Source organism: Centruroides vittatus, unplaced genomic scaffold (assembly GCF_030686945.1).
Source record: "Centruroides vittatus isolate TY-2023 unplaced genomic scaffold, ASM3068694v2 contig_738, whole genome shotgun sequence".
Classification (NCBI taxonomy): domain Eukaryota; kingdom Metazoa; phylum Arthropoda; class Arachnida; order Scorpiones; family Buthidae; genus Centruroides; species Centruroides vittatus.
Window position 1 is genome coordinate 1,898,740 of NW_027122474.1, and position 13,890 is coordinate 1,912,629.

At 25.5% G+C, this 13,890-nt stretch overlaps 1 protein-coding gene across 1 annotated transcript in view; it reads left to right on the top strand.

The window, feature by feature from the left end:
• Window positions 1–6,653: 6,653 nt before the first annotated feature.
• LOC136980920 (uncharacterized) overlaps window positions 6,654–13,890 on the top strand; it is a 54,404-nt gene continuing 47,167 nt past the window's right edge. Inside the window, exon 1 of the mRNA XM_067277119.1 lies at window positions 6,654–6,705. The gene's annotated coding sequence lies outside the window, so the exon portion shown is untranslated. The remainder of the gene's footprint in view (window positions 6,706–13,890) is intronic.

Genomic DNA, 13,890 nt, shown 5'->3' on the forward strand with positions numbered 1-13,890 from the left:
GAGAGAGAAGAAGAAGAAGAAGAAGACGAAAAGAAAAAAAGTAAGGGTAGTATGATAAAGAATCTCATCGAAAGGAAATCAAATTTTTCGAAAGAAACGAATTAACTTATGGAAAAAGGGGGAGAAAACGAATTAAATTTGAAGAAGAAAGAAAAGAAAAAAGTAAAATAAGTTATGGAAAATAGTATTAAATGATGAAATCAATTATTAAAAATGTAATAAGGGGGTAAAGGTTTATAATCTTTATTCAACTTTTGAAACTTTGCTACAAAGTTGTATTGATTAGAGATTAATATTTGTAAGACTTCCTTTTCTAATCTCGAGGTATTGAGTTAAGTTCTTTAATCCGATTGGTAGTTAAGAATAGATTTTTTTACTCCATCTCTCCCTTTTTCTTTTCATTTTTATTGGATTCTTTCCAATAAAGATTTGAATAAGTTGATTTTTTACGAGTATTTTGTGATTAATTGTGTAAAATCGGTGTTACTAATAATGTATATTAAACGTAAACACTAAAAAAATACAAAAATTTTCATTTTTTTACTTAAGATTTAGTTTTTGTTTCTATTTTTTGATGTGTGTTATCTTAACGTTTGATGCTATTTACTTATTAATTTAAACCAAAAACGTTATAAATTCTATTTTAACGAGTGAAAATTGTATATAATTTACATAAAATAGCATCAAAGTAAGGATACGATAATATAAAATTGATCGAAATTATATAAACTGGAGGTAATTTCGTGCTGGACGAATCGATGCCGTGTAGAAATTACATAAATTAAAGTATAATTTTAGATAAAATATTTATAAATTTAGTTAAAAAAGTTGAAGCTATTTACAGAAAATAGAGCCAAAATTTAATAAAAGAGTTCAAATAAAGGAAGCAAACGAGAATCAAATTTTGGAAAAAGCAAAGTTATGTTAACGAAAATCAAGTAATGGAAAATGGAATCGAATTGTATGAGAGAAAACAAAAATATTTTTATGTTGGTGAAGGATATTTTCATAAAAAACTACTTCAACTTTAATGTTATGAATCGATATAATATATCGATATCATCACGTATAACTTACCATTTACTTTATTCCAATCCTCATATATATATATATATATACAAGAACGAGAAGAAAGGAAATTGTGAGTTATTTATTATTATGTGCATGAAGTTTATTAAGTTTATGTTAATCTTTAGAAAGTATTACTGTCATTTGTTATCTTAGTTTACGCTTGGTAAAGTAGGGAAGGAAAGAGGAACACATAATAATGATAATCTGTCAACTTTTTCCAGCCTGAAAAATACTGAAATTGAAAAGAATGAAAGGGGGAAAGGCATCTCATAAGTGAATGACTTCCTTATCTGACTCATTTAGCAAGAATATCTGGACATTTGTTGTTACAGAAGGATAAAAAGGATATAGAAGAATGTTCCCGGAGCTAAAGCAAGATACTTCATTGTATTGGTTCATAAACAGATCCGTTTGAATGGTGCCACTGTTGTGAACAGATATATTTTACCACAAACGGTGCACAACATAAAAATATACAAGATTTCTTCCCGGAGGATAAGAGTTTTCTTGATGCTGTTGAATGATAAACGATACATCTTACGATTCAGAAACCTTTTCAGGTTCTAACTTTCTACTATTGTAAGCCCCAAGTTCGTACTTTATTTACATTTTGTTTACGTAAAAGGCGATCATTTATCAAAAAGTAAGATGTGTTTTCTTTAATAAACAAAGGATGAAGGTTATATTTTGTATAGTTTCTTACCTAACGGCTTGCTTCTGTGCATTTGTAATGCTCAGTTGTAAACTGCATCTTATATTTAACCTATAACTTCTGTTTATTTAGTGTTTAGATATATTTCTTTCCATATGTCTCTATCAGAAAGCTTTCCTTAACATTTTTCTTGGCCGTTTTTCATATGTTATTTAATAGAAAATTGAAAAATATCAGTCGGAAGTTTGTATGAATTATAGAAATGTAGCTTGGTATACTTTTTCTTCCTCAAATTTAAAAGGTAGAGTATGAAGTTTTAAATATGTATAACGACACAAATAATGCCCAAGAGCCGAAAGACGTATCCTGAATACCAAGAACCAATTTTGAAGATGGAATATTTTCCATTTTAACCACATAAAGAAAATCGATAAATTTTGCATATTCGTAGCTTTTATGTCTTAAAAAACTAACATTTCTTCACTTCTGTAATTATTATTATCAAATTTGGATGGGTTTAAAGTAGTGTTTTGTCTGTTCTGGTGGTACGTGATTTGGCATAGAAAAATACAGTGTTTAAAAAATGATAAACTTGGTAAAAAGTTATGATCTGTCTTTCTTTACCGGAGTTTCACAGCTCTGGACAAAATGTATTTTAGATCTTCCTGTTCTCCCGTCATAAATCATTACACTTGGTACAATATTTGGTACAAAAGTAGACAGACTATTAAGAAAGGGTGAAAAGAGGAAATAAATTGATCACTAATTCACTTTATCCTCTTTCTTACACGACAGTAGCAATTCATGGTGAGAATAAATGAGTTTAGCAACGTTATACATCTTAAATAATTAAAAAAAGGATACATTTAATGCTTTAATATGCATGATTCTTAACTTTCATGATAACTTTTAATGAAATAAGTTTATTTTTAACATTATAATTCGGATATAACAGTATAGTTGTATGTTCAATCAATATTTCTGTTCTAAACTCTTAAGTCCAGATGGACTTAGTGATGTCGTGTCTATATCAGGTGTGTTTCTCCCACTTTAATAACAATCTATTGCAGTAATAGTCACCTTAAATGTACAAATGAAGAAAAATGAAGTATAAGAAAGTAATATAGAAGGATTAAGGTAACATTTCAAGATTATTTCATCAGAAATTATAGAAAATATTTTTTTAGTGCAGAATTTCATTTAAAAAGTTGTAAAATATAGTTTTTCAGAAATTTATCTTTAAATTATTTTACTTTATACCATTAAACTTATTCAGGTTTTAAAATATTTACATCATTTTGATATTTTAAACGGAGAATTAAGCTTATACAGTTATTTTTTTAAATCAAAGGTTAAGGTTAGAATTTACGTTAAGCATTGACACGTGATATCTCTCTTCATAAAATCAACTATATCTTTAACAGATATTTGTTTAAAAATTCTTCTAAAAACTTATAAATTTCGTATAGTAACCTTCTACATTTTAAAAAATTTTAATTCTGCTATCAACTATCAAAATTATTAGGCTGCAATTTTCAAAAATTGAGGACCTATAAATTTCCATGGTGTGTGCCCTTCTTTAATCTCGAGAATGGAGTTAGATAGATGAAAGTAGAGATAGATATGAAAAGCTTAGTGGTAGGAGGCCCTGATTAACTATATACGAGCTCTCGATTTGGATCGAAAATCACGTTATTTCATTTAAAAAATTTTCTCCTAAATGGAGTTAGATGACCAGCATGACTCTATTGTTAACAGGAAAAGTATGATGTACAGGGGCAAAACAGTACTAAAATTGAGAGCGTTGTGACGAAAAATTGCAGCCTGGTATTGTAAAGATGTCAGAATAAATAATTGCTGGTTTATTTTAAAAATCATGATTATTTTTATTGATGAAATAATTATTTTTCATCAATAAGTTCACAGTTCTCACTTCATCCTTATAAAATGAAGAGAATATGACTTTATCATCACAGGATATCATCATAATATTCTTGTTTTTCATGAGATAAAGAAGATAAAACTTTATTTTATTAGGAAAAAGATTATCCCTTATATTTATCATAAGATAAATTTATTAATATAAAAATTCTATTAAAAAATTTCAAATTTTTATTTAAATTTTAAGAAAATTTAATATTAAAATCATTTAAAGTAACTTTAGAAAATCCTTTTAAAACATTTTTATCGTAAAAATTTAATTCGTAACAATATTATAATTTTTAAATTAGTTTTAAAAAAATAATACACGTATTTAAGTACGAACATTATTAATTTTTTTAAGCTAAAGATTTCGATAATTATTTTACAAGAACTTTTACTTACCGCATCTAAAATTAATTTAAGAATCTGGAATTTTTTTTATAAGTAAAGAGGATTATCGTTAAGCGAAACATCATTACTGGAAAAAATTACAAAAAACCTTCAATTTAAAAAAATAAAAATCAGAATTTAAAAAAAAATTAATTTTCTAATTTCCCCAAAATTTATTTATTTTTAAGTGTACAAAATTTTGTTAAAAATAATTATTTCATTAATAAAAATATTTCGAGTAACCATTACAAGGTTCATTTTCTTTTTGTTATTTGTTTAATTTAATAAGAATATTTTTATATTTAAAAATAATAAATTGTAAATTTATTTATTTTTAATTTTTTAAACGTTTAATACATTTAATTTAATATAAATATCTATTTATTTTTATATGGAAAGTAATAAAGATAACCGAGAGCAAAGCATCAATTCTCGTAAGAGATCATTTTCTTAATGTTATTTTGAGAATTATCTTAATTAAAATGAATAAAATTAGATTATTTAAAAAAGTAAATTAATTTAATTTAATAACATTTTAAAAGTAAATTTAGTAGAATTGATTAAATAAGATTTCTTTTTTAATTTATATTATTTCCTGATTTTATTTAGCAAAAATAAATCGAAGGATGCTAAATTGAAATGAGTTAAAAATATAAATGATATAATTATAAACGAAAATCTAATAAAATATTTAATACAGTTAAAAATAATAAAGACTGTTTAAATGTTTTTTGCGTTTTATTTTAATTTACGTTTGTCATATAAAATGTATTATATAAAGGACGAATTTTATTAAATTTTTTAAATTATAATTATGTACACGTCAACTATATTTAATTAACAAAATTTTTATGAAATTTAATAAACATTAAACACTAAATTAATTTTTATGTGAATAAAAACGCATAAAATGAAGAGAGATAATGATAGAGTCACAGGTTTCTCCCGGTTATCTTTACTGTCATCCGCAAGAAAATAGAATGAAAATTGCACGTGTATTGAATTAATAACGCTAATTAAATAAATACAAACTATTTATAATAATATAACCTTTATATACAAACAATAAACTAGTATATTAAATATTAGAACAACGTATAGCATCAGAGCTTACAGAAGAAATCCTGTGAGTATAATTTACAGAAAAAAATTTAAATCATTAAAATATATTATTTAATTTTATGAATAAGTATAAAATATTTTTATTAAGAAAGTTTTTTAATACAAAAAAAAAATATTTTAGACAGAATACCGTGCAAAGTATCAAGAGAACCCATCCTAAAACTGGAGATACTTCACAATTTTAAGCTTATATATTAGAAATTTTTGATTTAAATTCACTAAAACACGTAGGGATGGAGCACGTACTATTGGAAATATTTCTCATTCATCAAAAATCATTCGATGAATTCAAACTGTTGGATGAGGTGCAGATTCGCATTCTGTAGTTATGCAGTTCGTATTGAATAGCATTGTTCCCATGATTCATGACAACAACCAAAAATTCCTATTATTCCGGTAACAATGTGCCATATTGCATTCTGCAATAAGTCTTTTGCTTCAATCTAAAAGACACTTTAGTCATATTTTTTATTTATTTTTTTATTTTTTGCAATTTAGCGTGGAAAAGTTCTTACAATATTGATAACCACTAACTCTTACACACATTAAAAAATGCACAGCTTTAAATTTAAATGTAAAAAATGTCATTAATTCTTTTACCTTATAAACACCTTAACTTTTGAAATTATTATTAATATCTTAATTAATTTAATTAATTTTATAAAAAAATAATCTCTTAAGATCGTGGCGAAATTTCATGGTATAAACCACAGATATTTAAATTTTAAAAATGCGATAAAGTAATTAAAATAATATAAAAATAAACTTTAAAAATGTTTAAAAAAAATTAAAATAAAAAAAAAATTTTTTTTTCATTCGTTGTAACAAGTTAGAAAAGTGGTATTAATAAATTAGGCGTTGTAATGAATTTCATTAAAACAAATTCGACTTTTTTTAAATAAAATAAAATTATTTAAAATGAACAAATTAATAGAATGTTTCGTTATAACGAGATTTAGAAAAGTATTAATTAAAATCTCATTACACCGAATTTCACTATAATGAATAATTAAAAAGAAACAGTTTGAGTTTATTAAATTATTTAGAATAAATGAACAGAGAAAGAGAGAGGAAAACAAATGAAAAAATAAATAAACTTTGTTATAACGAGAATCGAAACCGTATTAATTAATTTACAAAACGTTATAACGAGTTGTTTTAGAATGAGTGAGAATTTTTAACGAAATGAGTAAAAGAAGAATAAAATAAATGTAAAGTAAAAGCTGTCAGGGGATGGAAAAAATGCTGTTTTGTCATGTTAAATCAGGTTGGTGACAAGTCAAAGTTGACACGAGAGAAAAATTATGGAAATAACATGACATTATACAACTAACTTGAATAATATATTGAAATTAACATAATAAATTTATATACATGACTTTTGTTTCAATATATTTATTATAGAATATATTGAATTGTGTTTACATGAAAATGGATGCATACAAATGGGAATTTAATGTATATACTACCACCAAAGAACCTATCGAATTTTCATGTAAATTATTCCTGAGCTTATCTTTACACGTAAAGATCACATCATTTTAAATGTAGGTACAGAATTATTTTATTCTTCTAGTTTTATAATCGTTTATTTACATTTGTGTTACGTGTAAACTTAAAATTAAAATAAATTATTTATAATGCCAATATTGTAATTAATTCAATTCAATTTTTATTTAAATTTATTTGCTGATTTTATCTAGTTAGGCTCTGTACCTTAATAACAATTAATCAACTCTCTTTTAATGCTGAAAATTACTTAATACAATTTTAAATGTGATGATCCTTTGCTGTAAATTGATACAATGCTACTATAATAACAATTAAATAATTATTTTTCTGTTTGTGCTAGTTTATATTAGTGTTTTTTCTTATGTTTTGCTTGTTCTTATGTTGTGCCTGTGTTTTTCTTGTTGTGCTTCCGTTGTGCTTATACTCTGCTTGTTATGCTTATACTTGTGTCTATGTTCTTTTATTTATTTATATTCTAAAATGATGATTTAAATAAAACTTTTTTTATCTATTAATTTAATCTGGTGCTACTATAATAATAAATTATGGCCACTTTCGAGCAGTTTCTCTTTTTTATTGCTAGAAAGTCGATCTATGAATATGTGGTACAGTTGAAGGATAATCAATAAAGTTATGGTTTAAATGTTATTACATAAAAGTGTTTTTATTGCAGTGTTTTTATAAAATATTATAGAAATAATACTTTAATGTAAAAATATAACAATAATAAATAATATTTTTAGCATAAATATTCTGCCTATGCAAAAGTTTGTGTTTAGCATCAATTCGTACAGTCAACTTTCAACGGAGCAGAGATACATCTACTGAAATTTAATACGATGCTATTATAATAACAAATAATAAATTTCTTTGTTTTATAACCTTAAAAGATTTATTTTAATATTATTTAAGGTTATAAAATAAATAAATCTAATTGTTATTAAGATAACATCGTATTGAATTGCTGTGTATGTATCGACTATTTACGAGGTCAGCTGGACAGTAAACTCTATTTTCTTTACACGAGCAGAATATCTATGCTATAGAAGTAGCGTTTAATATCACTTTAAAGCGTTATTTCTATAATATTCTACAAGAATAACGCAGTAAAAAAGTTTTGTTCAAGCATTAGAATTTAAACCACAACTTTATTGATTATTATGCAACTATACAGTACTACACAGTTACATGCTGATTTTCTAGCAATAAAAAAACAGAAAACTGTTCGAAAATAGCCATATTTTTGGTCTGTAGTAGCACAAGACTAAAATTAATAGATAAATTTATTTGTAGTATTATTTATTTATTTAATCTGATGCTAATATAATACAAAGTATGGCTACTTAACGAGCGGTTTCATTGCTAGAAAGCAGACACATGACTGTGTAAGATAGAGTTTGAATGCTGTTGTAAGAACAAGCGTTTTATTTTTATCGTCATTTCAGATTATAAATAAATAAAAGAACACAAGTACAAGCACAACAAGCAAAACACAAGCAGAACAAGCATAACACAAACACATAAACAAAGTATAGGTACACCAAGCAAGAAATAATTCTTTAAAATAGTATTAAATGAGACTTCTATAGCGTGGATATTTTGCTCATACAAAGTAAAGCTCAGCTTTCTCTCCAGCATCAACCCATAAACAGCCAACAAGGGAATAGCAGCATATCTACAGCAATAATAAAATGTTACATTGCTTTCGAGCAACATTTTTTTTTTTTTTTTTTTTTTTTGAGACTTTACAAAATCTATTTTTGATTTTTAAAAGTTATTATTAATGACATATCGGTGAAAACGTCTACAAAATTTTCAATTTTGTATAAAGTTTAGCTAGTAACGTTCGAGAATTTTGATGTGAGAAAAGGTTATTTACTGCATTATAGATGATCTAGACTTTCTATAAATCAAAATCTTACATCATTTATAATGTCGCCGAGTGATAGATGAAATTTTTATTTTGAAATAACAAACGCGCAAAAAATACAAAATAAAATTACTAAAGTAAACCATTTCAAAAATATAAGGGAATAAATTGCATCGGTCAAGTTACTTTCTAGCAACAAAAGTTTGGTTTACAAGTCAGTTGTTTTATTTTGTGTTCAAAAACTAAACACAAACGAATTGAATGACGCAACAATGAATTTGAATCTTTAGTGTTGTGCTTTCTAGCAATAAAACAATTCAATGACGTAACAATAAACTTGAATCGTCGCTTGTATTTTCTAGAAATAGAAACAATTTAATGACGCAACAACGTGTTTGAATCATCAGTTGTGTTTTCTGACAACAAAGAAAAAAAGAATTTAACGATACAACAAAGAATTTTATTTGTCAATTTATTTTGCTTTCTATCAACAAAGAAACAACTTAGCTACGTAACAATAAATGCTTTATGCGCTCATAATTTTAAAAAATTTGCATATCGAGAAAGGAGAGAATGCTCTTTGTTAACCTTTACACACAACACGAGTTTCACTAATCTACATAAATGATTACTTCTGTAATACAATTTAACAACTCGAATTATTCCATTTAAATTATAAATCTTTGCTAATTATTTAAAATCAATTTAAAATGTAAACTTAATTATAATTTTAAAATTTAATATTATAGAATTGTTAAACAATCTGTTTATGAATTTTTAAAAGTTGTATTTATTACTAAAACTATTAAAAATATTATTATATAAACATTATAGATAAATTAATGATTTTAAGTTAATAAAAAGTTTATAAAAATGTTGTTTTACTTAATAATAAAAAAATATTAATTATTTATTAATAAACTTATTAAAACAGAAATTTATGTTAATAATCACGACAATAAAATTCTTTGCTATGGCGTTACGTTGTTTTTTATTGTTAGCAAATACAAGTGACGATTCAAATTAATTATTATGCTTATGAATTCCCTTTTATTGCTAGAAAATACATTTAAACATATTGTTACGTCATTGAATTTTTTATTGCTAGAAAGTAAAACTCTAACGATTCAAACACATTGTTACGTCACAAAGTTGTTTTTTTTGCTACTAAAAAGTACAATTCATTGTTACGTCACTGAGTTTTTTCATGGCCATAAAATACAGAAATTGACTATTCAAATGTAGTGTTACGTCACACTGAAATCCTTTATAAACGGCCAGAAAATGCAATAATTAACGAATCAAACGTTTTGTTACATCACAGATTTTTTTCATTATTAGAATATAAAACATTGTCTTTTCAAATTTATTCTTACGTCATTGAATATTTTATTATTTTATTAGTTTTAAATTTCGTGTGAATATTACGTTTTTTCCTTCTATTTTATGCAGAAAAAAAGTGATTTTTATGCAAGATAAATTGTCGTACGTGTTAGCTGGTGCACTGCTTACCGTAGTATTTCGTGTGCTCCGAGTCTATATATTTATTATATTTTAATTTTTAAGATTTTTACCATGCAAGTGGGTATTTTTCTCGTTTAGTATCATTGAAATGATCACGAACACGTGCTAAATGTATCAACAACAGCATCACGTAAAGCAATTTATCATTCCAAGCGACAAATTTTTTCTGTTATATTGAATATTTTCTATGTTTACACATTAAAATATATATTTATTTTACTTTCAAGCAACCTTTACTGATTGCTCCGTCCGTCTGTCTGTCCTTTGTTAATCTCGAAAACGATTACTTGGATGAAAATCGAGACCGGATATGAAAAGATTAGGGAACATTCCGCCTGACCGGAAATCACATGATTTTTTTAGAAAATTAAAAGATGATAGAAACTGCAGCCAGAAATTGTGACGTCAGAATAATATACATTTAATTTTCGAATTTATATTAATATGAAGTGTTAAATTGTAATGAAATTATTAAATTTGATACAAATTTTCTTTATAATTTCATTGAATATTGGCAAAAATTCCGTTCAAGTTTATTCATAATCGGGTTAAAAAACCAATGAAAATTCTGTGTATAATTCTATAAGAAATTTGATTAAAATTCTGTTAGACGTTAACCGTAAAATTCCGTTAAATAAACTGTGTTTTAAACTCAATAATTAACCAAAAGTCATTGAATATAGTTTACGGTAATATAAAAAACGTTTATAGTTTTTCAACAACTGAGAAATGTGTTTAACGTGTTTTAAGCAAAGCTTTAACACGTTTATGAAAAGGATAATAAAGAAAAATGAATATATAATGTAGTCGAGGACAAAACATTTTAGCAAATTTATCTTTTTTATGGCTTTCATCCATAAGAAGGAAGCGATAAATGAAAGTAAGCAACGTACAGAGATGATGTTTATGTACTTTTGTAGAAAACGTGCAATATAAAAGGGGATCGACAGAAAGACAAAGGCAGAAGTTTTATAAAGTCTCGTGTTTCAGTCGTAAAGCTACTTTATATATGTTATATAAGTTACTTAAGTGTTTTACTACTTGTCCTTTACCGTAACGAGTGGAAGGCAAAATGGAGTTTCCGACTTCAAAAGATTTATGACTATTTTACTTTTCGGCTGAAAACGTTGGAATCTTTAAAACTTCTCTAGCAAATTTACTGTTATAATTAGATAATTCGACTTCCGTAATCCCATCTGCAATTTCCGGCTCATTTCCTCCCGGTTATGATACAAAACTATGCTCTAAATCCTTTCGACTGCGTAAACCGAATACTTAAATTTGACGAATGTATATGAGTCTAGTGTCTATAAACTCGATTTAAAAAAATACACGATGTTTACTGTATGAAAGCGTATCTCAACCAGTGGATCGCGTACTACTATATTAAAAGTAAACGGATGAAAAGTAGAAAAGGTTGGGTGATGCAGGTAAGGAGTATGTTTTATTTGTTTCTTCCGCTTCTCTGCGTGTATCGAGAAGTAATTGAACGTACTATACACACGATATACTCTCGTTTACTTTTTTTTATTGGTGTATGAAATTAGAATAGAAACGACTTTTTAGGTTCCGATATTAAAAAGAAGCACATGGACTATTGATGTACAGCATCCCAACAGGTAGTACGCGATCCAAACGCGAATTTACGTTGAAAGTGGGTTGAAAACTGTAAAACAAATTGAAAAATACATTTGCTTTTCAATTCTTTTTTAGTTTTTTACAAGTGGAGAGTCGAAGAAGAGAGCAAAGAAGATGCTTTTATCATGGTGCTCTTCTTGCTCCCCAGCCTGTTTTGATACGTAATCGAGTGTACAAGAGATACACTCTTGTACTAGTTTAGTCAATAGGGTATGAAAATAAAATAAAAAAAGATCTTTATGGGATTTGGGAATAAAAAATGTCAAGCTACTCTTCCGTTTTCGTATTTATCACGTTGGAAAGTGATCCGATCGAATATTGATCAACTTCTACATCTTTAATAACTCTAAACGTTAAAAGAACAGAAATTAATTTTTCAAAAACACTAATAATATATTAATGACTGTTAAAAAATAAACAAAAAAATAAATAAATAAGTAATGTGCTATTTAGTGTTGGGAAGGGTAAACCAACAGGTAGCTCACGAACCCCAAAGTAAAAATTCTTATTTTTATATTTAAAAAAAATAATTAAAAAATAATATTTTAAATTATATAAATATAAAAATTATTAATAAAATTTTTATTTTTTTATCATAAAATAAAAATTATAATTTTTTTTTAATGTTAAAACTGTAAAGTTCCTTAACAAGATTAGGAAGTTAATTAATGAAATTATATAAACAAAATTATCTGTTTAAATTTATAATTAAAAAAAATAATTTAAAAAAATTTAGTTTTATATTTTATAATTTTAATTTATTTAAAAAATTAAAAGAAAATCCAATTTAAAATATTTCCATTTTCTTACTTATCTGAGAAGAAGTTAAATAATTTTATAAAGCTTGAAAATTAATTATTAAAAAATAATTTTAAAATTATATTTAAGTCTTGAAATTTTTTAAATAGAAAATAAATAAATTTTTCTATTTTAAAAATGTTTTTAAAAAGTTATTTTAACATTTATAATTATGAAAAGAAGATAAGAGAGAGAGAGAGAGAGAGGATAAAGAGGAAATTTATAGTATTTAATACATTAATTCTATATTTATGATGAAGAGTATTAGCAGTAAATTATTATAAATCTGATAAATAATTATTATCTGTATAATAACTGGTTATAATCCTTCGATAGTATTTATAACTTTCTACTTTATCGCCCTTATTAATCGTGAATAAAATTGTATGATGGGCTAAACTGCTCGTTTATAATTGTTAATGTTGCATTTAATCACAATTTAAGAAGATAATCTTCTAAAAATACTCGAAAAAAAATAGAAATTAAAGGAGATTTTTTTAATTAATAAAAATAAAAATTCGCTTAAGTTTATAGAGTAAAGAGACGATTCGTTTAAGTTTTAATTATCAATATTTGTGTTAATTATGTTTATTTTATATATGAATATATTAATGATGGTTTCCTTAATTTTAATTATGTTTATTTTAATTAAGTTTTCGTTTATTTTATTAATAAATATTAATGACGTAACGTCGCATTGTGAGTCGTATAGGTATAATAGGATATGAGATGGAATGGATGGAGTTGGATAAGTCGTTACAGATCAACATCTTCCGGATTCATTTCCTCAATAGCTAATGTTTTCTAGCAGCTGCCTTATGTGAAAATGCAGTTGTTTGGCTTTCTTCTACTCGTGTTCTGTGACAGTTATGACGTAAATGCATTCATTATTCATCTATATATCTACAATTATCCTCCATCACTCCAGGGATGTTTACAGAAGATAATTGTTTATAGGCATTAATAAATCGATTGGAAAACAATTTATAATCGAAAATTCGTGACATTTACAGAGAGGATTTTGTTAAATGGCTAATTATTTATTTCCTGTTAAGCATCGATCAATTAATGGAAATCTGAAACCCCAGCTTAATGGTATTTAGAGCTAGTGTAGAAGCAAATAAAGTTGGGAAAGCCACAAACTACGACATTGTCTGATAATGTTCTCGTTATCCGTTACACAACACCTGTTCTGTACCGAACTTGTCTTATATATGTCTTGTGTTTGGACTGAATCTATTCAGAAACTTCATTACTATCGACTGATGCCATCGTTTCCCACCAGACTAATTAGAACAAAAGAGTTAGTTTTGTAATTTCCTCCAATCAAAGTACACTTAACAAGGTATATAGAGAATAATTATTATTCTTTTCTTTCTTTCTTCTAAAG